General features: G+C 37.4%; 1 protein-coding gene across 2 annotated transcripts in view; it reads right to left on the bottom strand.

The window, feature by feature from the left end:
- LOC119658439 (protein Tob1) overlaps window positions 1–23,878 on the bottom strand; it is a 120,462-nt gene that overhangs the window by 56,620 nt on the left and 39,964 nt on the right. The window contains exon 2 of one of the 2 annotated variants that reach the window (XM_038065842.1): window positions 5,709–5,750. The exons of the other annotated variant lie outside the window; for it this stretch is intronic. The gene's annotated coding sequence lies outside the window, so the exon portion shown is untranslated. The remainder of the gene's footprint in view (window positions 1–5,708; window positions 5,751–23,878) is intronic. 2 annotated transcript variants of the gene reach the window in all.

The following is a 23,878-nucleotide window of genomic DNA, read 5'->3' as shown; positions in this document are numbered from 1 at the left end:
ATTATGCTCGATAATCATCGGTTGATTTCTTAGAGGCCCGCGTTGTCCCTGTTAGTTCATGACCACCCCTAATTGACTAGAGGCTATGTTGGGTCGGTGACGAATGGTGTTAGCAATCCGTTTGCTTGTGTAAGCTCATTTGTCTAATTAATACGTAGTAATCATATCTCCTGAGCTTTATATAGATCTCGTATTACTTAGTCAAATAGTGTCATTTACCATTTGAAACCATGCGTGGCGCAATATACCACTAGGTTGCAATGGCTCGAGGTGATGCGACCTGTCGAGGTACTGAAAAAAGTCAAAGCTACAGAAGATGATTTAGTTTTTGGTAGCAAGGAGCGGAAACTGTGGCGACCCTCCGGATGACGCTTGATAATTCCTTTGTCTGTTTGGATTTCCATCACCTTCACGAGATTATCGTTGGCAAGGAACACTTTGATGATTCATCCTAACAGCTACTAAATTGGGGAGTGCTGTCTTGCTTTAGCAGTACCATGTACTTTTGAAGGATGTCATCTGGCTTATGTTTTCCAAAATTTCGTTTTCGATTCTGTAGTGGCCGCGGCTTTGTGACGGGAGCGGGATTTAATTTCCCTTTTTCTGGATTAATTTGATCAAATAATGCATTTCATAATGTGCAATTACTTTAAATTTCGCTGCATATTGCACATTATTGAATGCATTCGAGTGAATTGATCGCGACCGAGGTGAATGATCTAACGCATCCGTCAACGCTGCTGCGTATATTGCTGGCAACATAAACTCGAGAAGTTCAAAGCCAAATTTAGCGGGTTCGGCTAATCGCAAGACAGCTGATTGGCTGAGGGGATCATTTTTGGTTTAGATTTCGGAAGTGTTGGAAGCGACAGTTGACAGCTCTGTTCTTTGTGCCTGTAAACTTAGGAGAAGGATTTTGGTCCGCGGTGGATCGAAATCGCGAGATTTTATCGTGAAGACTCCAAGTGTTTTTTTTTTTATTTTCTTTTCGATTTTTGTGAATTGATATACGATTCCAAAGAAATACTGTTCACGAACGGGTGTTGGCCGCACTATATCATTGGCTGTTTATAGTTAATGTATTGAATATTTTAGTGACTCCGTGCTCCCTCAATAATTTGAAAATCTTATCGCTCGGTCTAATAATCGAGCTGCCCGCGAGTAGCATGAGCATGAACAGAATTTCAAAATATTATAGATTTTTACTTTAATTAATTTTTAATTTTATCCATAGCAATAAACATGAATTTCAACACGCAGGGCTCTGGGTGGAACCGTAAGTTTTGTTAATATTTATTCATTTTTAAGATTTTCATTTTTTATTTCCTTATTTTAATTCATTTTTCCTTTCAATTTTGTTTTTTATTATTCATTTTTAAGTTATAATATTTCAATTATTTGTTATTAGATATTTTTATGTTATCATTTTAAGTTTATTATTTAAATTCATTTGTTCTTTTAAATTTCATTATTATCTATATTCTTTATCGGATTCCCCTTTTTTTGAATTGGCGCTTGAATTCATATACCATGCATTTGAGATGATTTGTTTAATTTAAGGAGTTCCTTCTTTTCTCCTCCTTCTTGGCCCCGGAAACATGAACACTAGGGATATCCTTCAAATAATGCCAAGGAAGGGAGGGAACCTCAGGGGCTTCGCCTCATTAAAAATCCGAGGTAGAGGAAATAATGATTGAGGCTGTGATCTGTTGTGGATTTCCCCCCCTCGATCGCAGCTCTCGGGTCCGGCTCGACGCGTTTTTTTTATCTTCCAGTTTTAGTGCGCGTTCTGCTTTATCTCGTTAGGCCGTCGCGAACTACTTTGTTCGTTGAGTTATTTTTAGATCCGGTGCGGACACACGCATCGGTATAGACACGTTGATTTTGTAAAAATGACATGAGATCCTTCTCGCTCAAAGGATCCCCCCACATTCCCGGGCCTGGCTAGCACGGAGGCATGCAAGAACGTGTTAACCGAGAGTTTTAATGGAACTTCAGTATTTTCCGCCAGACCTTCACGGTCACTTAGCCAATTTCTTTTAGGTTTTGGGATAGCCCTTCCCTCAATGCCGTCTTCGGCTACTCAGGATGGTTACTATAGTTCATTACAATACATAAAAGTTAACTTCTGCCCTGTTTAGCAGACGAAAAAGTTTTATTTGGTGGTAGGTGGTCGCTATCTAGGGCAATAATTTGGTTTTGACTCTAGTGCATTGAATAAATTGTTGGACGATTGTCCGTCTCCGGGACTTGCCTCTTATCGGCCAGGATCTTTACCGCATTATCTATAACAACATTTGTTTGTCGACGGAAGATTCATGATATAAAGAGCTTATTAATTTATGTGGTGTTCGGTGACTATCTTCATCCGAAGCGTTTAAATCCACCATTCCATAACTTCACTCGAACGATTGATCTGTTGTTTTTTGCGTAGACTAGGGCTCCATAGGCCATTTTAATATAAAAATTTCCCCATTGCAACACTAACTAACGAATTCAAATCAAATTATCTGAATGTTTAACTCTTCTCCGTGTTTCTTATTTGCATTTCAAAACTCAGACTCCAAGCTTAGTAAGCACTAAAAAGAGGAAGTATGAATAAATCCTGATTTTTACGGTGAAATTTTAAAATCTAATTTCCACTCGATGTATAGTTCAATTTGTAATTGGAATTAACTTTGCTTACTTTTTTTCATTCTGCTTAAAAATGTGTGTCCGGGTAGCTGAGTGGTTAGAGCACTAGGCTACCGTACGGAAGGTCGCGGTTCAAATCTCACTGGTGACAGTGGAATTTGTATCGTGATTTGACGTCGGATACCAGTCGACTCAGCTGTGAATGAGTACCTGAGTCAAATCAGGGTAATAATCTCGGGCGAGCGCAATGCTGACCACATTGCCTCCTACAGTCTACTGTAGTGTACCGTTACGGTCTTGAATGAAGTGCTCTAACACACTTCAAGGCCTAGATCCAATATGGATTGTTGCGCCAACGATTATTATTATTATTAAAAAATGTGAATGAAGCTTCTCAATATTCGAAAAACAAACCTAAAATATTTGAATCCATTCAATGACTTCTGGATAGGTGCATAAATTATGACTTTATTTTGAATGGCTGGTAAAAACCTGATCTTATTTCGCATCTATCTGCATTTCCATCTGTTATGGAAACATTGCGTTGACATAACTAAAAGAACATTTGGGTAGCTTTTGCTAGGGTAACACATAAAGTAGTTGATTCAATTTATTTATGGAAGGTCTCAACCTAATAACAGGTCAACGGCTAGACGTTTAAAGTATAAAGGGCTTAACCATTTTTTCTTGCAACCAAGTTGGTGGGAAATTAATTTCATAATTTAGATATTATTTTACGGAGAGATAACACACACAACGCCGGAGGGCTTGACAATTTTGATACCTTTACTACAAAGTGAAGTGAGGGTTCCAATGTCAATTAGTGCCATGTGTCATTATCTTGATGTGGAAAACATATCTTTTAAACAGATGAATCTGTTGTGTAATTAATACCTTAGGGTCGGTATACATTTCCCTTTCCTGTTATGGTCACGTATCTCTCGTGTTCCGAACACAATATTGTTGAAGATTACGAACTTTCAAAAGCTTGTTTGGAAAAAGTCACTGGGTGTGCTCCCTTCCAGTAAACAATCGCGAGAGCTCGGAAAGATTTGAATATGCTCCTCCTAGAAACCAACACTATTCTGCTATCGAATACGCATGGCAGCCCACTTTGTCAGAAGGAATTCTTCATCAAAATCGAACCCTGACGGTGTAAACTGAAAAATCTTCGGCTGATTTAGTGGGAGTTAGGGTTTCATAATGAAAAGTGGTGGTTCAAATCTTGCCCCTAACAAAGGTTAGGATCAGGTAATAATCCTGAATGAGCACAATGCTTACTATACCGCTTCTTAGCGTACCGTTACGGTCTCGAAAGGAAGTACCTCAATACGCTTCAAGGTCGAATTGAACAGTCGCGATATCAATTATTATTATTATAAACTGATGATAGGATAAAGGTGTGTGTGTACCTTTTTGTGGGATATAAGCAATCCGCACAGTCTTTTGTCATTTTAAATGGGACTTTAGTTTCATTATCATCCTTAATGCTGTGTAAAAGTGGGTGCGAAACTCATATGCGTGGCAAGGAGATCGAGAGCCGAGCATAATCTTATAAGCGGAAGGTATAATATTCTATGAAAAACTAAGATGCTAACAGACAATTCTTTCATGGGACACATTTTTACTTGTTAGCAACGGTCAACAAATGGAACAATAAATATTGGGGAGAAAGTGATTCGTTCTTGACAGCGTCCCTCACATTCAAATCATCTTACTGGGGGGTACGTGCCGGTTAGCACCCTTTTTTTAAGGCAAATAATTGCATAGTTTCGATCACACGGAATAACTTGGATGCTTAACTCAAAAAGAGGGGTGTTGTCTAAAAGAGACGAAGGGAATTGCTTACCAAGTGGTCCACTCCATCATCAAGTCGAATTCAGGACTCCCTGAATCCTCAAACAAAAAATTGTAACATCTGCTAACTATAAATTAACTATGGTTAATCAATGTTTTAGGAACCATCTGAGAGCAGGAAACAGGAACAGGATAGCCATTGTTAGAAATGTGATTTTCTAGATGGAGAATGTTGCCCGTTTTCGGGATTTATCAATTTGGAATTAATTTCTAGGAATTGAAGCACTTCTGCAATTCCGCTAGATATACATACATACTTCAGCTGATAGTGCACAACCTTAGAGATCGTTTCCAATAATGTATCTGAAGAAGTAATGATAACTCTAGGGTTCGGAACATTTTCATAGATATTATGGTTTTGTGCCTGAGTTGATTGAGCGCCAGTGTTTCGAGTTCCTGTTCGTCATAGATGTTTGTGTTCGTCTTTGTGCTATCCTGGGGGAGGGGGGATCTGGACTTAAACACACTCGCATTGAAAATCTATTAGAAAAAGGAACAACATAACAAGACAAAAAAGATTATTTGGATGCCTTATATTCCAGTAGTGACCGAGACACATGGACTCGTACAGATACAAGTTGCATATTTTCTTCTAAATGTGCAATCCAGTTTTATTAGGCTCCTGGACCTGGACGGAAACTTGATACTTGATTGCATTTTTTTTTTTTTTTTTATTCTTAAGTGTTCCTTTTCCAAGAACGAAATTTCAAAGATTTGATAAAGATGATTTCTTTGTTTTCTACAGTTGATTTAATTAAAACTAGTTCCGGTTATATTATTATTATACTGTGGATTTATTATTTACAGTTTTGCACACACGTGTTTCGGACACAACATGTATCCTTTTTCAGTATTTTTACTTTCTCTACCTCTACATTAATTATAAAGTTAGCATTTGAGAAGTACACATGCTGTGTTCAAAACACGTGTATGCGAAACTTTGAATAATAAATCTACAGTATAACCGGAAACTTATTTTAATGAGATTTCAAAGGTTTTGAATTCCTTCATCTACTACTAGCTGCTGCATAGGTTCCGTTGAGTAGAGGAAAACTACTTGCGAAAATAGCTCTAAACTTTGAGTTATCATATATGTTGGGAAAGGGGTAAAAATATGGATACATCCACTCTGATTAAAATAAAGATCTAAGTGCAATTAAGGCTCGTACTCTACAAAACAATATAGAGGAAGACAAAAATGGAGAAAAGTTACTTACCACAACACAACCTATAGAATTGTCCTAGGTCAACGTTTTAATCTGAAATAAGTAAGAAAATAATTATTGTTTGTTTGTATAAACTTAAATTTGAGAAATAAAACTACATATCCGTACTATAAAAACAAATACTCTTCAGCATCCCCTACCAGTCATTCCTAAGATTTATCTGTATTTTCCTTAGGATACCAATCTTACATTCTTAATGCAATCAACTAGTTGGTATCTCTTCAAGAAAGTAAATGAAACCATCCATAAAATAAATGAAAATTCCAAAAAAAAATTATTTACTCAATAATGCAATTAATCAATTGCAAATCTGCAACGAAACCTTTTAAATTGAATCAATATGCACTTGGACTAAGAATAATTCCCATCTGCTTCTCATTTTCCGACACACTGCATAGTATCTGCGCTTCAAAAATTCTAATCTAATTCCCAACTAGAGCTCGTGAGCTCTGGATCAAACTCGAGCTCAGGCCACAAAAGCCAAGAGCAAATACCTATTAAGTTTTGCTATTTAGTGGCTTCCTTTTCCGGTCCCTCTTTATACGTTCACTAGTTCATGTTCTACCATTGGAATCATATTTTTCCACAAATAAATAATGTAATGGCGTCGCTGTTGAGGTTTTGAGTCCCGTACAAACTAGAATTGTCTGCCTCGTTTTGTCTATTTACTAGTTCTATGAAGTAACTGGTTCATTCGATGATATATGGACGTATCTTTAGATATTAAAAACATTTGAATGCATGATGAGTTAGACATTTAGAGCGTTGTGCAGCCTTTGCACTATGCAATCAGTTGCAAATATTAGGTTATAAGGGGGTTCGTCTGAGGGATATCGTTTATAGAGCAAAGAATTGTAAAAATAGATTCATAAATTTACTTATGTGAAATGGTGTTGATTGAAGTAACAAATGTACCTTCTGGAGGAGGAAAAAAATAATAGTATAGTTTCTCATGATATTTCAGTCTGGACCAAAAATATTTAATATATATATGTATATTTAAGCCTCTTTATTTTGGAGTGTTAGCCTAGTGATATCGGCCTAAGTCCTGGGTTTGGACCCTTAACCCGGCCATTATCCCTTTTAACTCTCTGAAGGTAATGGTATTCCGGGCCCACTGCAGGTATGAGTACTGTAGCTACGAGAAGAGAAGTGGAGGTCCCCTAAATAAATAACCGAGTTTACTATTGTCAACTACGAGGACAGAGCTATGAAAACATCGGAAAAATTTGCACGTCTTGACCGTGCAAGTCCGTCAATATCACTTCATTGCTAGTTAGTTCAGGAAGAGGGATTGGGTTATTGTTACTTCACCAATTCGTAATTTGATCTGGACTCTTCCTTGTCACCCGGAAGTTTCGCAGGTATGACGGTAAAATTTGATACGACTCAGACGAAGAGTCTAAAAGGAGCAAGAGAAAAAGAAATTAATGGCGGCATGTGAAGAATGGTACAATTCGGTGACCTGATTCCGACGGTCGAGAGAGCCAAAATCCATATGTGACACCTCTTTCTACCTTAGCTGTGATTGGGGTGGGGTTTAGTTTATAATAGAGGTTCTATATTCCACAAGGGAGTAAATAGGGAGCATATGCAGTAGGGGTAAAAAAAATGGAAACAATTGATTAATATGATATTTTGGTATTTTGGAACTAATAATGTTCATTGAAAATTAAAAATATCCAAAAAAAGAATTCTAGTTTTTTTTTTTCGAAAAATTATCCAAAAATTTAGGTGGTCAAAAAAATAGAAACAAATTCATTAAATCATTATCGCATATACAATACATTTCAAACTTTAGAACATTTTTTTCTATTAATATATCGCATTTGCGCTCATTGAGTTTCCAAGACTAATCAGGGCATCTCTTGGAGTATTCATACATTCTTCCTTCGATACAAACGTTCATTTCACCTTTTCAGAAAATATTTGATTACAAACAAACCAATTTAAACCTTCCCAAATCACAATGGAGTTTAGATAAGGTTCTGGGACGTTAAATCCGTTTAATTTTTTTTAACTCATTCTATTGTTTGGCCTAATTAGATGAATATTTTCGACCAGGATCATCTATTCAGTTAATTTACATGGGAATATGGGAATATAGTTGGTACAAAAATAGGATACAGTACAATCCCTATAATTCGTATGGTCAAGGGACTGACAATTTGGTATGAAATATCGGAATTATCAACTATCATCATCATGAACGGCGCAACAACCGGTATCTGGTCTAGGCCTGCCTTAATAAGGGACTCAAGACACTCCGGTTTTGCGCGAAGTTCACCAATTCGATATCCCTAAAAGCTATCTGGCGTTCTGAACTACACCATCGCTCCATCGGAGGCAGGGTCTGCCTCGTTTTCTTTTTCTATTATAGATATTGCCATCCTCATCCATACGGATTAATTGACCCGCCCACGTAAGAAAACAATAAAAATAGATTCACATGCTATCCTTTTATAAGCATTTGTTTAGCATATTATTTTTGAGACTTCATTTATTATTTATTTAAATATAGTATCAACCTCGTTGGTTTAATGTAATCAATTATTATATGTCAACAGTTCTTCAAGAAAATGAATTAAACTATTAATAAATGAGGTGATGCAATAGATGAAGGGTTCAGGCAATGACTATCTACTCAATAATGTAATTAACCAATTGCAAATCTGCAACAGAGCGCCCAAATTGAATTAGTATGTACTTAACAATTTGATTCCGCTATAATATGGAAAGAAATTCCAAAATAATTATAGATAGATTCAGTCTGAACACTTTTCGTACTTGATAAATGACGATTATCCTCTTAACAATCTAATAGATATGATTGGAATGAATTATGTACATACTCGTATATCGTCATATCATGCTGGGCATCGTAAAGTGGACTTATTTTTATTGATTTACTCTGACAAATTGTAGCAATTATAGAGTTATATGTTATTCTTACATACATATATATGGATCTAGGGTGGTGTCCAATCACGTGATGATCATCATTCACTATGTTTTTGATAAAAGTGTACACTCCACGGTCACCAATTGCTCTCAGATTGAAATTGTGATTCGGAAAAATGAAGGTGGTATTTTTATCCAATAATGATAGCTCTAGCTACATCTCCTTTCGCCCAGCACTGGCATTTGCTATTAGCGTACACGGAATCCGTTCTCCCTTAGACTGAATCTGCTCCACTATGTGGTCAACTATTATACATTCCACTTCTCTTGCGCGGAAGTATCCCCCCCCCCCTTTTTTGCTACCACTGACCTTCATCGTGTCTTCTCTAGGCTCTTCTTCTCCCCATTGAATCTAGAACAATGGAAGAAGACATGCTCTGAGTCTTCCGGGGTACCACTGCAACTGTGGCAGTTGAGTGAGCTATAAAATTCAAACCTGTTCAGATATGCGAGAGGGCGCACACTGATGCTCAATATTTGGCATTATCCTCGCCACGATGGTCGCCACAGAAGTCGTTACTAGATTCCAATTTCCCGGGTTGAACGCATTTTACGAACAACTTGATAAATCTATCCAATCTTGATTTATTAACTAGCTTAATGGCTTTGTTTGGTATACCGTCGAGACCCGGTGCTTTTTCATCTCCCAGCCCATTGCAAATCTCCAGCACTTCCTGGTATAAAGTCCTGGTTCAACATCACCTTCACAACTGTCTAGTATACTTGCTAATTGCGTGTTTCTCATTCTCGGACGCACAGATCCACAACCGCTTGGCTTGTTTTTTGGGACATTTCAGAACATATCGCGGGCTTATGCTTGTCGATTTATATGTGTGTCACACATTTTTCTCAGAAATGGTTGTACACCTATTGAGACGAACTTTAGTGGAAAATCTAAAACTGTGAAATTTATGTATGCAGTAGCTGACAATGCCTACGGTGATTTTAAGAGAAGAGTTCCCATACATTTTGACCGATTATTGGCATACGGGGTATCAAAGGAGAGACTTAGTTTTGACATCAACTACAAATAGGGAAAGTGGGGAGGGAAAGCTAAAGAGTGGTGAATTATTTCAAGGATCTGCTCCCCGAAACTTCCCGGTCGAAAAATCAAGGTAGTCCCTGGATATGACATCCAGGGATTTGATTCCTACATGCGATTGAGTTTAAAAACGGTAGATGTCTATCCCATCTACGTACGATTGCTATGCTCCGCTAAGCGCAAAAAACCGGGATTTTGAACTAATGTTAGACATAAGGCAGCTTGCATCCATTTTGAAAATGTAATGTGGATTTAATGATCATCATCATCAACGGCGCAACAACCGGTATCCGGTCTAGGCCTGCCTTAATAAGGAACTCCAGACATCCCGGTTTTGCGCCGCGGTCCACCAATTCGGTATCTCCATCGCTCCATCTCAGGCAGGGTCTGTCTCGTCTTCTTTTTCTACCATAAATATTGCCCTTATAGACTTTACGGGTGGGATCATTCACACCCATACGGATTAAGTGACCCGCTCACCGTAACCTATTGAGCCGGATTTGATCCACATGATATCGCTCATCATATCGGTCATGATATCGCTCATAGATTTCGTCGTTATATAGGCTACGGAAACGTCCATCCTCATGTAGGGGGCTAAACATTTTTCGGAGTATTCTTCTCTCGAACGCAGCTAAGAGTTCACAATTCTTCTTGCTAAGAACCCAAGTCTCCTCCGAATAGATGAGGACAGGCAAGATCATTGTCTTGTAAAGTAAGAGCTTTGACCCTATGCTGAGACGTTTGGGGCGGAACAGTTTTTGTAAGCTGAAATAGGCTTTATTGGCTGCTAACAACCAGGCAGTTTCACGTCGTCACGGGTCGTTCTTCCCATGATATCGAAATCGTCAGCATAGGCCAGTAGTTGGGTGAACTTAAAGAGGATCGTACCTTTTGCATTTACCTCAGCATCAAGGATCACTTTCTCAAGGGCCAGATTAAAAACGACGCATGATAGGTCATCCCCCTGTCGTAGACTGTTGTTGATGTCGAATGGTCTTGAGGGTGATCCTGCTGCTTTTATCTGGCCTCGCACATTGGTCAGGGTCAGCCTAGTCAGTCTTATCAATTTCGTCTGGATACCGAATTCTCTCATGGCCGTGTACAGTTTTACCCTGGCTATGCTATCATAGGCGGTTTTAAAGTCGATGAGAAGATGGTGTAACTGATGTCCATATTCGAACAGTTGCTTTCTTGGCCTTAGTGATTTTAATTAGCCAACCTCTAATTGTGGCGCTAGTTGTCTTTATTCGGAAATTTCATTGAAGAGACAACTGATTCTCAAAAGATGAATTTTGTTAAATGAAAGTTTAGCCAGAAAAGGAAACTTTAGGTTTTCCATAAGAACGTGTTACAATCTTCTTTGAGAGTGATGACGGAGGGACTTAACTTATTTTTGTTTTGTCCCGGAAATTGAAGCTTTTGATCTGAACGATATATGGATACAACGAGATGACTCAACGGGCCACATAACACGGGGACTTTCAAAATATGCAATTTTGAAAGATGTTAACGGAATTTGGCTCATGATCTTGCGCTGTGATACCGTTGGCCTTTTTTTTGTGAAACTATAGCTGCCCGTAGATCCAATTAGAAACCAAAGCGTTATCAAATCATGCCCAAATTCTGCGGGATACTGGACAGAATGCCCACTTAAGTAATATTGTATTTCATGCATAATATTCTATTCTATTCTTTTCTAGTTCAAAATGTCAATGGAATGCGTTTTAAGGGTCGTGCTTTCCGTGGTGGCATACTGAATACCCAGTGAAAAGAGGTACTTTGAATATATTCTGAATTGCTACACAAATGTAAGACTATAAACGGTTTAATACAATTTTCATAATATCAGGGTTAGTGCGCATTTCTTAAGTAAGAGAAAATAATAATAACAGAATAGTACTGTAACTATAATAATAGTAACTCCAAAATGAACTCACGTGATGGGGCGCCAGTGTAAATCTATTGAGATATCTTCAACTTAATAATATAATTAATATAATGTCATATTTAATTGTTTACTTATTAAATTAATAGCTGAATAAACAACCTAAATTCTTTCCCGAGACAGAGGAAGATATAAAATTTAAAAAAAAGATAAGACATTCAAAATAAAAAACTCATAAAGGTAAGAAAAATTATACATTTTTTTTGTACTGGATTTAAATGTACGTTACCGCCTGACCATTATTATCTAATTTTTAACGTCATATCTTCCTGTATCTGTTGGATAAATATGACGTAGATGAAATGAGCAAACCGAGCATTATTTTCACATTATGTTTGAAATTGAAAGATTATTTTTAGATGTTACTAATGAATGTAATTAGTTTGTTTGCGCGTCCACGATTTTTTTTTCTACGTTTCTACTAAATGACGTATTTAGCACAATGTGTACAGTGATGGATAATGTATTGGGAAATTTTGTATATTTTGGTGTCGAGTTTATTTAGTTTATTTCTTTCTAATTACTACCATAGGTATTGATTTTCTTGTACTACTTTGGTAATAAGACATTTGGTTTAGATTTAATGGAGCGAATGTTTTCACTTATTTGTTGAGTGTCTGAAAGGAAAGTATCTTATAATTATAGGTCCTTATTCAAGCGTGTTATTAAGAGCTGAAAAAGAAACTTATCGACATTTGTACTCTTTGTGCTATTCAGAAACTTCAATTTATTGAGAGAGTTAGAAACGAAAGTAAAGTTCAAAAGTTCACACCATTCCCCTTATGAGAAAGTAATACAATATTTTAATCAATATGGTGAAGTAGGAACACAGGACAATACATCGCAAATCGCAGATATAAGATGAATGAATATGGATGGACGACAGATTTGAACGACTTCTTTTGAGCCATAGATTGTCCTTTTATTATTTTTTAATTAAAGATTTAATTAAAGATAGCCAAAAAATGGCGGTAGTAGAAGTAGTTTGTAGATTAGTCATTGCCGGTAAAAATCTTGGCTAAAAAGATGTCATGAATCAATACCAATCCCAGGACAGTTTGGAAATTATGAAGAACAAGGAAAGAACAACATCAGTGGTCAAACGGCAAGGGATAGCTCAACGTAAGACACATAGAAGCTAATTACAACCATCTATATATGGGTCAACCGTCACCACGGAGACTCCAGTTACCAGTTAACTCAGTTACGGAGGTCAAACCTCAGTAGTTACCGGAGATACCTATCCATCTGTCAGGTTTCAGCACGAAAATTCGCCTCCATGTTCAACTTGCCTAGGCCACAAGGAAAACGGAAATCGAGCAATATTCTTCTTCAGTCGCTTCGACGAGTACTAACATTCTAAGCGCGTGTTTCTTGGTGGGGCACATGGTACAGTAGAAAAACGGGTTACAGGAAGTAGTGCTTTTTGTCAAAAACAAGGTGGTCCAAAAAGTCTAGATCTAAATCTTTCAACAAATGCAGATTGTTCGCCATTATCACTTGCAACACTCTTGGAAAGGACGCAAGATAAAGCCGTAAATTTAGCTTAAAATCATAGAGATGTATGTCAAAAATTGCTGAAAAATTCATTAGATGACCATTTTATTTGTTTAATTATAATTTTCGGATGAATTTTTGGCCTTCTACAGAAACGTGGACAATTTCACAGCTTACTTAACGAAGAATTTTGTGAGCAATATAGGGACGCAATTATTAATAAAATCTGATTCAGTGAGTTTCGATTGGGGGGGGGGCGGTATGGGCGAAGATCAGCTTATCTATCGGGCAATATCTACAATGCAAAAAGAAAACGAAGGACACGCTGCCTCAGATGAAACGACGGCCTAGGTCAGCACGCCATCCAACTATAAGAAATATTGGACAGGTAAATCTCGATGCAAAACCAGTATATTTTATTACTAAGTCAGGTCTAGACGGGATGTCGGTTATTGTGCTATTGTTGATGATGACGATGAGACTCATTTTATTTTTCGAACTTTTCGAGAGAAAGAAGAAAGACAGAATGTAAATCTGCCTTCTTGCTCTCGAACACGTTTTCCTACTTGTTTTCAAAGTGGGCTTTCTTATGACCGAAGGAAAAATTCGATGAAAATCATCTTCCCATTTCGCAGAATTTCTCCTACCAGGGCAACCAACATTTTCAGATTACCCATCCGAGGATAGTCATCTGGTATGCTCTATAACAATACCTAGTGCCAGAAGAACTCGTACGCTGAGTAAAATTACTTCGAAGTTTGGCGTATCAGTTGCAAATGTGGCGTATCAAGACTCCGTTCCGTTCATCAAAGAAGTGCCCTCTCACCACTTCTCTATGTTCTTTTTATGGACAATGTCACACGGGACATCTAACGTCCAGCGCCGTATACACTGCGTTATGTAGATGGTGTTCTCCTAGCGCCTAATCTCGAGCAATTTGTCGAAAAATGGAATGATCGAAGATCGACTTGTAAATATTGTTTTGAAAACCGAAGTTAGTTAGACAAGGCTCTCGACTTCATCCAGATCAGGCTTTCGACCGAACAAAATGGTGGAATCGACGCATGACTCCGCTAAAGGCTAAAGAAAAAGAAGAGGATTATATGGAACGCCAATTTTACTAAATGCCACTTCTGCTTCACGTTTGTTACCCTTCTGCAAATATCAGTTTTTAAAATTTGAACAAGACTTCTACACCGGGTTCGGCTTCATGCGTATATGAGGCGACAAACCTCGATGGATCTAAATAGTATCCAAGAGAAGTGCGCGAAAAGAGAGTTACCTTTGTATTTCATGTTTAGATTCCTCAGCTCGTCCATCATCAACGTGGTCTGCAAAGCCTCTTCTGTTTAGCTTCCAGTCGAAGATTGAACCTTCGATGAAGTCACATAAACATGCACCAACCCAAAACTGGAGAGGAAAATAAGTGATCCCTCCCTTTCTAGCCTCCAGCGTCAACTCTCTCTGTTTCTTCCCCCATGCCCTTATGTGAAAATTGACGGCCATAACCGTCCACTTGAATTTGACACAGAACTCCCCCGCTCAGACCCCAAAACTGCGCGTAGTACTGTTAGGTTCTGGAAAGCCATTTTTGACGGTCTCAATTCAGCGCTAACGTCAATCAAACTCTCCACGTAGTTAACCTCTTCGCACCTTCTATAACATCCTGTCCGATTCCTGTCCTGTATTCTTCTACTTGTCTTCGTTCTTATTCAACTTGGTTCATCATGGAGGTCCTTGATAACATCTGCCTGAAAGATGCATTGTGGAAGAAGTTGCAGATTTCAAAGAATGACGTCGACTTTGCCCATTTCAAGGGAGAACGCGCCACTGTGATGTCGCTGATTAAAATAGCGCATAAGAGATACTTTTTGAGCGTCGGTTGCCCGCGGTAATTTGAAACTGTTTTTATCCCACACTAGCTATTCCCGTAGTCCCACCCAATCTTTCCCTTCTTCCATGAACTTAGCAGATTCCACCGCCAATTCCCCACAACAATCCTCCGGCTTTCTTTGTTGTCACCTGTCTTCCGCGTTTACTCGTTGCTAAATGTCTTAATTCACGACAAGAGGTACACACTGTTTATACTGGTTTCGCCAAAGCCTTTGATACCGTTGACTACAATGGTCTCCTTTCCAAGCTCTCTCTACTCAACTTCCCCCGCAATAATCTCATGGCTTTCCTCCTAACTCTCATACCGTTCCTGAAAAGTTTCTTTTCAAGGACATTTAACTCATTCCTTCTTTCCCTTCTCTGGTGTACTCCAAGATTCCATACGCGGCCCCTACAATTCCTGTTTTTTATCAATGACCTCCTCTCTATCCTCACCTGTCCATGTTTACTGTACGCCGACGACCGACTTTAAATTATTTGCCTTCGCTGGGCCCTCTTGCAGTCCAACCTTGATACTTTGGTGTCAGCAAATGCCACTGGATGTGCTATTCACTTAAATCCTCCCCAGCATTCTTTCCCTAATCACTTCGCGGACAACCCCTTTCACTACTAACATCCTTTCAATATTTGGATGTAATCTTCGATGAAAAACTTCGTTCCAGTTTCCACTTTATTGACATCATCAATCGAGCTTCCAAAATGCCTGGTTTTATTCTACGTTCCTACTCCAACTTTACCTCAATTCAGCCCTCCTCAACACTCTTCCTTGAATATTACTGTGTAGTTTGGTCCCCCTTTCGCAACCGTGGCTGTCGCGCTTTTGAAGCTGTACAGGGTAAGTTGAAAAAGAACCTTCCCCCGGTGAGCTATCCGTCCCGGCTCCACACCCTCAATCTACCTTCCCTGCAGCACGGTCACATCCTCCTTGATATGTGTAGCCTTTTAAAACTCTACTATTGTCCGATGGAGTGCTTTGCTAACTCCGATAGTGCGGACATTTTTAAAGGATCCTTCGTGGAGCTCGGCATCTACTTTCACTTCCTGAACCCAAGGCTATGCCGGTTTTAAACGCCCTACAGATTGGGTCTTCCTTCGGCTCAGTCTCCTTCGTTAGTTTTAAGCGTAAATCAAGTCGTTTACTTGCGCCTCCCTCTGAGGACAATATGTAATTAGCAATTTACTTTGCTGTATATTGTTTTTAATTAAATAAATAAATAAATTTCCTTACTATCCCTCCAAATATAGTTATTTGTTAACGCTGGTATTCTATATAGGACACGTGTTTTTTCGATGTTTCGATGAATTAGAATCATTATGCGTGTTGGAGTTAACATCAGATAACCAAACCATACGCTATTCAAACTACAACAGCGGTTTTTTTCTGTAATTTTCACAGTGAATTTGTTATACTTGGATAGTTTGTGTATGTACTAAAACTACCTAGGTTTACCTGCTAAATGTCCCCGTATTGTTGTAGCTGTATGCTAACTTGAACCCTGTAACATTAGTTACTTTCTTCGACTGCTTCGCCGTGCTGTAAAATTTTATTCAGTTGTAGTTCTGAGTAAATTCAACCCTGAGATTTCCACAACTATCTCTAGAATGTCAGATGCATAACATAATAAGTGACAAGTTCTGGGTATTTAGCATGGTCTTTTTAAGGTTTTGTGTGAAACAAAACCTTATTAGAATCGATTCGATGTCTGTCTGTCCGTCTGTCTGTCTGTCTGTCTGTCTGTCTGTCTGTCTGTCTGTCTGTCTGTCACACCCGATTTATTCGGAAACGGCTGAACCGATTGTCACGAAAATTGGTAGGAGTATGTAATCTGCCGTTCCCTTTACATGCAGCAACTGACGTCATTTTGTGTTAAGTTTAAGGGGGGGCTCCCCATACATGTGAAAGGAGGGTGCAACATTTTTTTTCATAAAATGTGGTCATGTGGGGTATCAAATGAAAGGTCTCAATTAGTACTTTTCGAAACTGGTTCAATATTTGATATTGGGTGAAACATAGGGGAGTGAGGGCTCAAAATATGACCCCCAAAAAGTGTAACAGGTCTCGTTCTCAGAACCTATCCAACCGAAAAATCTGAAAAAAATCTCAATAGTGCATCTCTACGAAATCTAGGCCTCAAAATATATCCGGTTCCGATATCTGCACAAATAAAGTTAATAATAGTATATTTCCACATTTTAGAAATTTACCCGGAAACCCCCCTTATATTCATCCCAGAAGTACAAAATTTGGCATGCGTATAATAAAGAACATAATGCACAAGCTAGTCAAGTTTGAAGAAAATCCAACTATTATTGACAAAGTTATAGGGGGTAAAACTTTACCATTTTTTGTGAATTTCGGGCACTCTTCATGACTCCATGACGTCATCATCACATATCAATTCGTCAATACCACAACCAAATGAGTTCTTATGAATGGGGTCCCAAAGAATTATTTTGTTTTAGTTTTTTAGTCATTTGTATATGAATATCAACTGTGTATGTAGGTATATAGTATATGCGTGCTAATGAACTTTGTGGGTAGTGCCTATTCAGATAGATATAAGAAGTAAATCCGAAATATGGGTACGATCAATTTATATACGTGCATATATGTGTACGGTATTCGGAAATAGGCAGTTTGTTTGTTTAGGGTGAGCGTAATATCTATGGCTGTAATATGTACGTATGTCTCGTAGTTTGGAAAAATATGAAGCAATATGTTGGGTTTGTAGCTATATACGGATAGAAAAATGTGCGTTGAAATTTCTTACATAAGATGAACACAAAACCTTTATACCCGAAGCGCGAGCTTCCGGTATTCCGACTTGTTTATCTATAGTTCGGATCCCTTTTATCTTGAATCGGTGGCAAGACCAGTCATAAATTTTGTGAACTGAGGGACTTGATAGGAAGTGGCAGTAATTGTATTCATGAACCAGTTAGAGAACTGGGTGATTATGTGGTATTTTTCCGAGAAATTTTTATGTGCCCCAAGTCCCCACTAAAAATCCCACATCGCGCGCTGTCTTGAAAGAAGTAGGAGCTGTTGATTTATTGTCGTTTTCCAGCAAAGCTTCCAAAATACTTAAAGCATAAATTTTATGTTTATGATCATAGAAATAAGAACAAAAACAGCTCCACATTCAGCCCGGTAGCCTTGAAAAAGATTTAGGAATTTTAAGAGCATTGCACTTTTTGTAAATTTATAATAAATGTAAACTTACGGTCATACGCTTCGAAATAGCCGCTCAATTTGTAACAACACATTATCCGCGCTTTATGGCTTTCCGTATTAAATTTTTAATGCAGAATAATGAAGCTAAACGAAACGTTATTTTCAAAAGAATTTTTGGCACTTTCCGTGGATTATGAGTAAGACTCCTTAATTTTAGTGCACACAAACAACTTAAATCGGGTGGACTGGCGTGCGTTATTTAAAAAGGGACACAACTATTGGAAGCAAATGTCGTCTGTAAACAACGCATATGTGCATATACTCATGGTATTATATGAGAAAGCAATTATTTTCCTTGGTTAATTCTCTACTTTTATTCGCTGCTATATAACATCTGCAAATTTGTTTACACCCCGAAATCACATGATGGCCAAGTAATTAAATATACTCGGTAAGTCACTCTTTTCCTTCAGCACATACTATTTATGGTCTGTGAACTTGACCAAATGAAAATGATGACGAACAGCTTGAATTCGATGTTTTTCTCGTTAGCTCTAACGCTTTTCCTTCTTTCCCGGCTGTTTGTTGTGCGCTGTTCGAAGGCGTCATAACCTATACATGTACATACATATATATACTGGAAATTTGCCAAATTATGTGAAGAAACTGTAAATAGCGTATAGAATGGCACCTCAAAAGGTATGAGTAATATGCTAAGGAATTATGATGGAAAAATACGAATATTCGTAAATACAGAAATAGGAAAGAATGAAATTCGATTTTCTCCCTCTGAGGGAGGGAAGAATGAATGAATGGAATATTGGCAACAATAAATAAATATATATTTAGAATTGGATATTTTTTTTGCTGGCGAATATAATTGTCATTTAAACCTTGAAATTAGTCAGTGTAGAATATTTCGCTGGTTGAACGCATTTTGTGAAGGTTATGGCTGTAGATAATAATAAACTTCATAATTCCCTAAATGTTATTTACATAGTTACATGAACATGTATATTTCTAAGTCAGCAACAACTCGCTTAGGTTCGATTTTCAGTGATCGTGAATTCTGAAAACATGTTTGCTGTTCATAGGGGTTTACTCCAAGGCTTTTCGCGTTCAAAGATGTCTTTTAAAGATACTTTCTTGTTTGTTGTTTATAAATATATGGTCGAGACATTATTTTTTACATTTTCAGTAAATGTAAGCATCTGGATAGGCTTACGGCGTTCGTATTTCAAAAAGTGAACTTTCTTTCTTCCCAGAGGCTAGCCAGGCTAATTTCACTTTAATTCGAATAATGTTGGCACCAAAAATGGTGACTGGCAGAGCGAAGATTAAAGTAAAGTAATCAACTGTATTCAGAGAATTTATAATGCATAATAATGGAATACTGGGGAAAGTAAATCACAAAGATTATAACGTGAAGAAATCCTACATTTTAGATTACCTTTTGCTAGCTTTTGCAGGCAAGTTTAGGAGTTTGACTTCAACGAGCTAGGCAAACCATTAGCAAAATTTATTGCTTTTTCATGGGAAACTCGAATGTTCAATTCCTCGTCCTGGGAATCGCAGTTAGTCGATGAATTTTACTTTGTATCAATAATGTAGTCACTTCAGTCTTCGATCCGAGCTCTTTTTAGTTCCTACCAGATTCAGGAATCTTTTATTGTGCATTGTGCCATTCGAAAAATGCATGATCTACCTGATCCAAATGTTTTAACAGTTCTCTCTTCGGCAAGGAGGGGGGTCTGGGTTGGAGGTGATTTCAGTGTCAGGGTAATGCGTGATAATAACGGCGAGAATGGGGTTTGTCGTTTTAAACATCGGATCCATGCAAACGTTCTGGTGGCTGTCGGAATCAGTAGTGTAGCCGGTGCACGAATAATGAGTTCTGGAAGACTTCCCGGCGAATGACCATCAATACATTGCGTTTGAAACGGTTGACGCTATCTCTCGGCCTGCACCGGCCCGGCGTTTTCCCTGCGCGTAGAATGTCGCAAAGGAGGGGGGAGATTCGTCGAAGCTCTTCGAATGGCATGCGATGCGCCGTTGCACTCTTCAAAGCGTGGTGGCGCTACAGCTGGTATTATCGTAAATTCAGTTATGAACTTGATAATGGCAGTATGTGGAGCTTCCCGATCCCAGAGCGCCCAGCCGTGACAAGGCTTCTACATATTGGTGGGCGGCACAATGATAGGGTAAAGGGCGTCTGAAAGAAGGCTCCGCAGCTGAAAATCGAGGCGGAGATCCTTTTCACCTAATTTCCGACTTTTCATTAAAAAAAGAGCTGAAAGAGACAGTCCCTTCTATCAAAAAAAAAGAAGGCGCCAGACCGTTATGTTATTTTGGTAGAAGTATATAAACTGGTATTTTCCGCCGGAAGGTATCAGAATAATTTAGTTCAAGAGAAGGAAGATCGACAGAGGATCATGGACTAGATAGTGTTGGGGATCCTTCCTCTTGCAGAAAACATTTTCTTATGAGTGCGACAGAGTCTATTATGGTGAGGTTTTGGCTGATACCCTTGGCAAGGAGGTGCAAAGTTGAGAAACTTTGCCTTTGTCTGCGCGATGTGAGTGCTGTCTCAGAGTGCATGTCCTGAAAATATTATGCGAATAGATTTCTCGATATGTACATTGCTTTTCGTTTCGAAATGAATGCAGTTAAAATCTGAAGAGCGCCGTGATCACTGGACTGATTTAGAGGCGCAAGTCATCCTGAATTGCAGTACTTTTGATGTAGATATTTGAGCTGCTCTACACCTACGAAAATCAAGCGGCTGGCTTGGGTTCTTCAGGAAACTGTTTGGCTTTATCTTTCACCCAAAAGTGAATATAGTTTTCCGAAGATCACAGATCACAGATTCAGTACAGCACAAATCAATATATATATATATAGTTCCACACAAAAATGTGACGTATAGAGCTGACATATCCAGCATTGATCTGGCATTACATGGAGGTTCATAGGGGTTTAACGTGAATGTTTGCCATGTAGGCGTAAATCCACTACCCTCTTCGGACGGATTGACTTTGCTAGCCCGTTAGTAAGTAGAATACCGATAATGGTTTGTACTGAGTACAAGCCTAGAATTGATACTGCTGATTATGGGGCTCATTCAGCACTGCCACGAGAAGCTCTGCTCACAATATTAGCGTAAACATAACCATCATTGTAGTAGTAGTAGTAGTAGCAGCTTTGTACTGACGAAGGGAGTAAGTTGCTCCTGAAATATATATATACATAATAAAATAAAATTGTGGTTTGGAGTAAGCTACTGGTCTATCAATTTTGGAAAATTTTGTTCTCCTGTTTGCACACAGATGGAAGCTACCCTCATCAATGCTGGCTAGTGATCACTTTTAATGCATCATTTATTATCATTATTATCATTGAGGCTTTCATCAAGACTTTGGTTCAATGTCTTTCATAATGGAGGTTACTAATGGGTGGAAGGCTTAATTCTCTTTTGCACGGTCAATAAATAAATTAGGGCATTGAAAGCTTCAAGTACTTTCAACGGTTGCAATTCCTCTCTACAATTGACCCTGTTAACCTTAAACACCCCTAGAAGTATAAAACGTTCACAAGCCAATGTAGAAGTTTTCCACTAATCATTGATCGATTTTTCACATGGACGTCTCTGTATAAATATTATGATTATACACCCCACAATATGGCCCTGAATAATAAAACCGTATATACTCCATTTATTACGTCAATAGTAGTATCCAACGTTGATTTGATAACGCCAAACATTGACGTCAAAACTTTCACGGGATGAGACGCAGGAATAATGTAAAGCAAATGTACTTGCTACACCGTAGATATCATTCCATATGGACATGTGTATACAATACGCACATACATAAGCACATCCCATTTACCATGAATGAATTTTTTGCAATTTTTTATTTGTAAAAGCTGGGCGCTGTGTATATTTACAAATTTGGCGGTGGAAAATCAACATGCTGTCGGCCCGTAAGTGTTCAAGTGGCACGAAAAATTCAAATAGAATATTCATATCGTCGTGAAGATGATGCTGATGATGACGAAGATGAGGAAAATCTGCTAAAAGCAAATTTATGCAATTGACGCAAAAAAAAGTATAATATATATTATATGTATATACATAGAAACATTCACATTTTGAACGATGCAAAAATGCCAGAACGAAAATTTAAATACTCGCAAACCAATTTAATTTATTTGTAATGTATTTAGAGATAAAATAATTTTTACATTTGTAGAATATCAAGGAAATATCAACTGAATTTGTTACAGTTTGTATAAAATATTTATATTTCGTGCAAAATACAAAAATTTAATAAAGATATTGCGTTGCTGTTTCAAATAAATTTTATTTATTCACACTCAGATGCTCTCTTCGTTAAATAAATTGGATATAAAATTACACTTTCGGTCAGACAAAAATATTTACAAATACATTTAGAAATGTATCTACTTGGTTTGCATATCGATATATGTGTATGTTCTTGACAATTTAATGCAGTTATAGTTTTTTATAAGCTGACTGGCTAGACTAGTTCAAATAGAATGATCCTGCAACTTTGTAATAAAATTACTTTGAGCTCGCTAGTTTTAAGGCTTCTATAAATATATCTCACCAAAAACATGGATGGTATGTAAGATAAAATTGAATTAATTCTTGTATGATAGCATGAATACTCTGAAAAATATGAATGAATCTTACATTGCACAACATTTATAATACTTTGTTATTTTTAGTTGACAATGTTAAGAAATCTTTTCATATTTAGATTAAACTAATATTTCATTTTAATGTTAATTTTGTTTCGTTCAATTTATAATGTCGAAGGACAGTAAACAAATGTTGAAAAATATTTAGAGAAAAAATTCTGTTCTGAGGTCAAATATTCTGAACAGATAAAAAACAGATTTTTGATGTTTATTGAAGGTATCTGTTTTAAAATCAATGAAATAGCCTTTCACCAAAGATAAATAAGAGTGAGTTTTCATGGCTCAAAGTAGAAGTGTTCGTTTAGTTCTATTATTGATTATTTCAAAATAACTTAGTAATTAGTCTTTACTTTGATGTTACAATAACAAATCAAGTTCAGACTATTTTTGATAATACTCCAAAAGAGTAAAACAATACAACAATCAAAACAAAACTTTGTCACGTACATTTTCTATCCAGGAAAAGAAAACCTTTTGATAACTTAAAATAATCGTTGTTATCTTTTCTATTATTAGTTTGCAGTTAGACAAGTTAGACAGTTGCCGGTAAAAATATTATTATCTTAGCATCAACGAACATTTAATTCTTTCAATATCTTAGCCAAATGTCAGTGCACTTCGTCCTCTAAAGTTAATTCTGCAAAAGTGTGTATGCAGCTTTTTTTTCTATTTGATTAACATTCTGAATATTAAAATAATTAAACAAGGTTGTAAATTAAAATAAAAGATTGAATTTATATATACAATAGCATATATTCTGGGTTCATTGGAAAGATTTTTAAAATTGAAAAAAGTTCAATTCGAAAGTCCTTGATTAAAAACTGTTTACTTTATATAAGAGTGTGGTTTGGAAAAAGAGAATTATGAACTTTGGAGCGAATGAAATATATCATTTTTATATGTTTTCTGTATGTTTTTGT

The sequence above is a fragment of the Hermetia illucens genome, chromosome 5 (assembly GCF_905115235.1).
Source record: "Hermetia illucens chromosome 5, iHerIll2.2.curated.20191125, whole genome shotgun sequence".
NCBI lineage: Eukaryota > Metazoa > Arthropoda > Insecta > Diptera > Stratiomyidae > Hermetia > Hermetia illucens.
The sequence above is the reverse complement of the archived record's forward strand: the minus strand, read 5'-3'. Positions and strand labels throughout refer to the sequence as shown.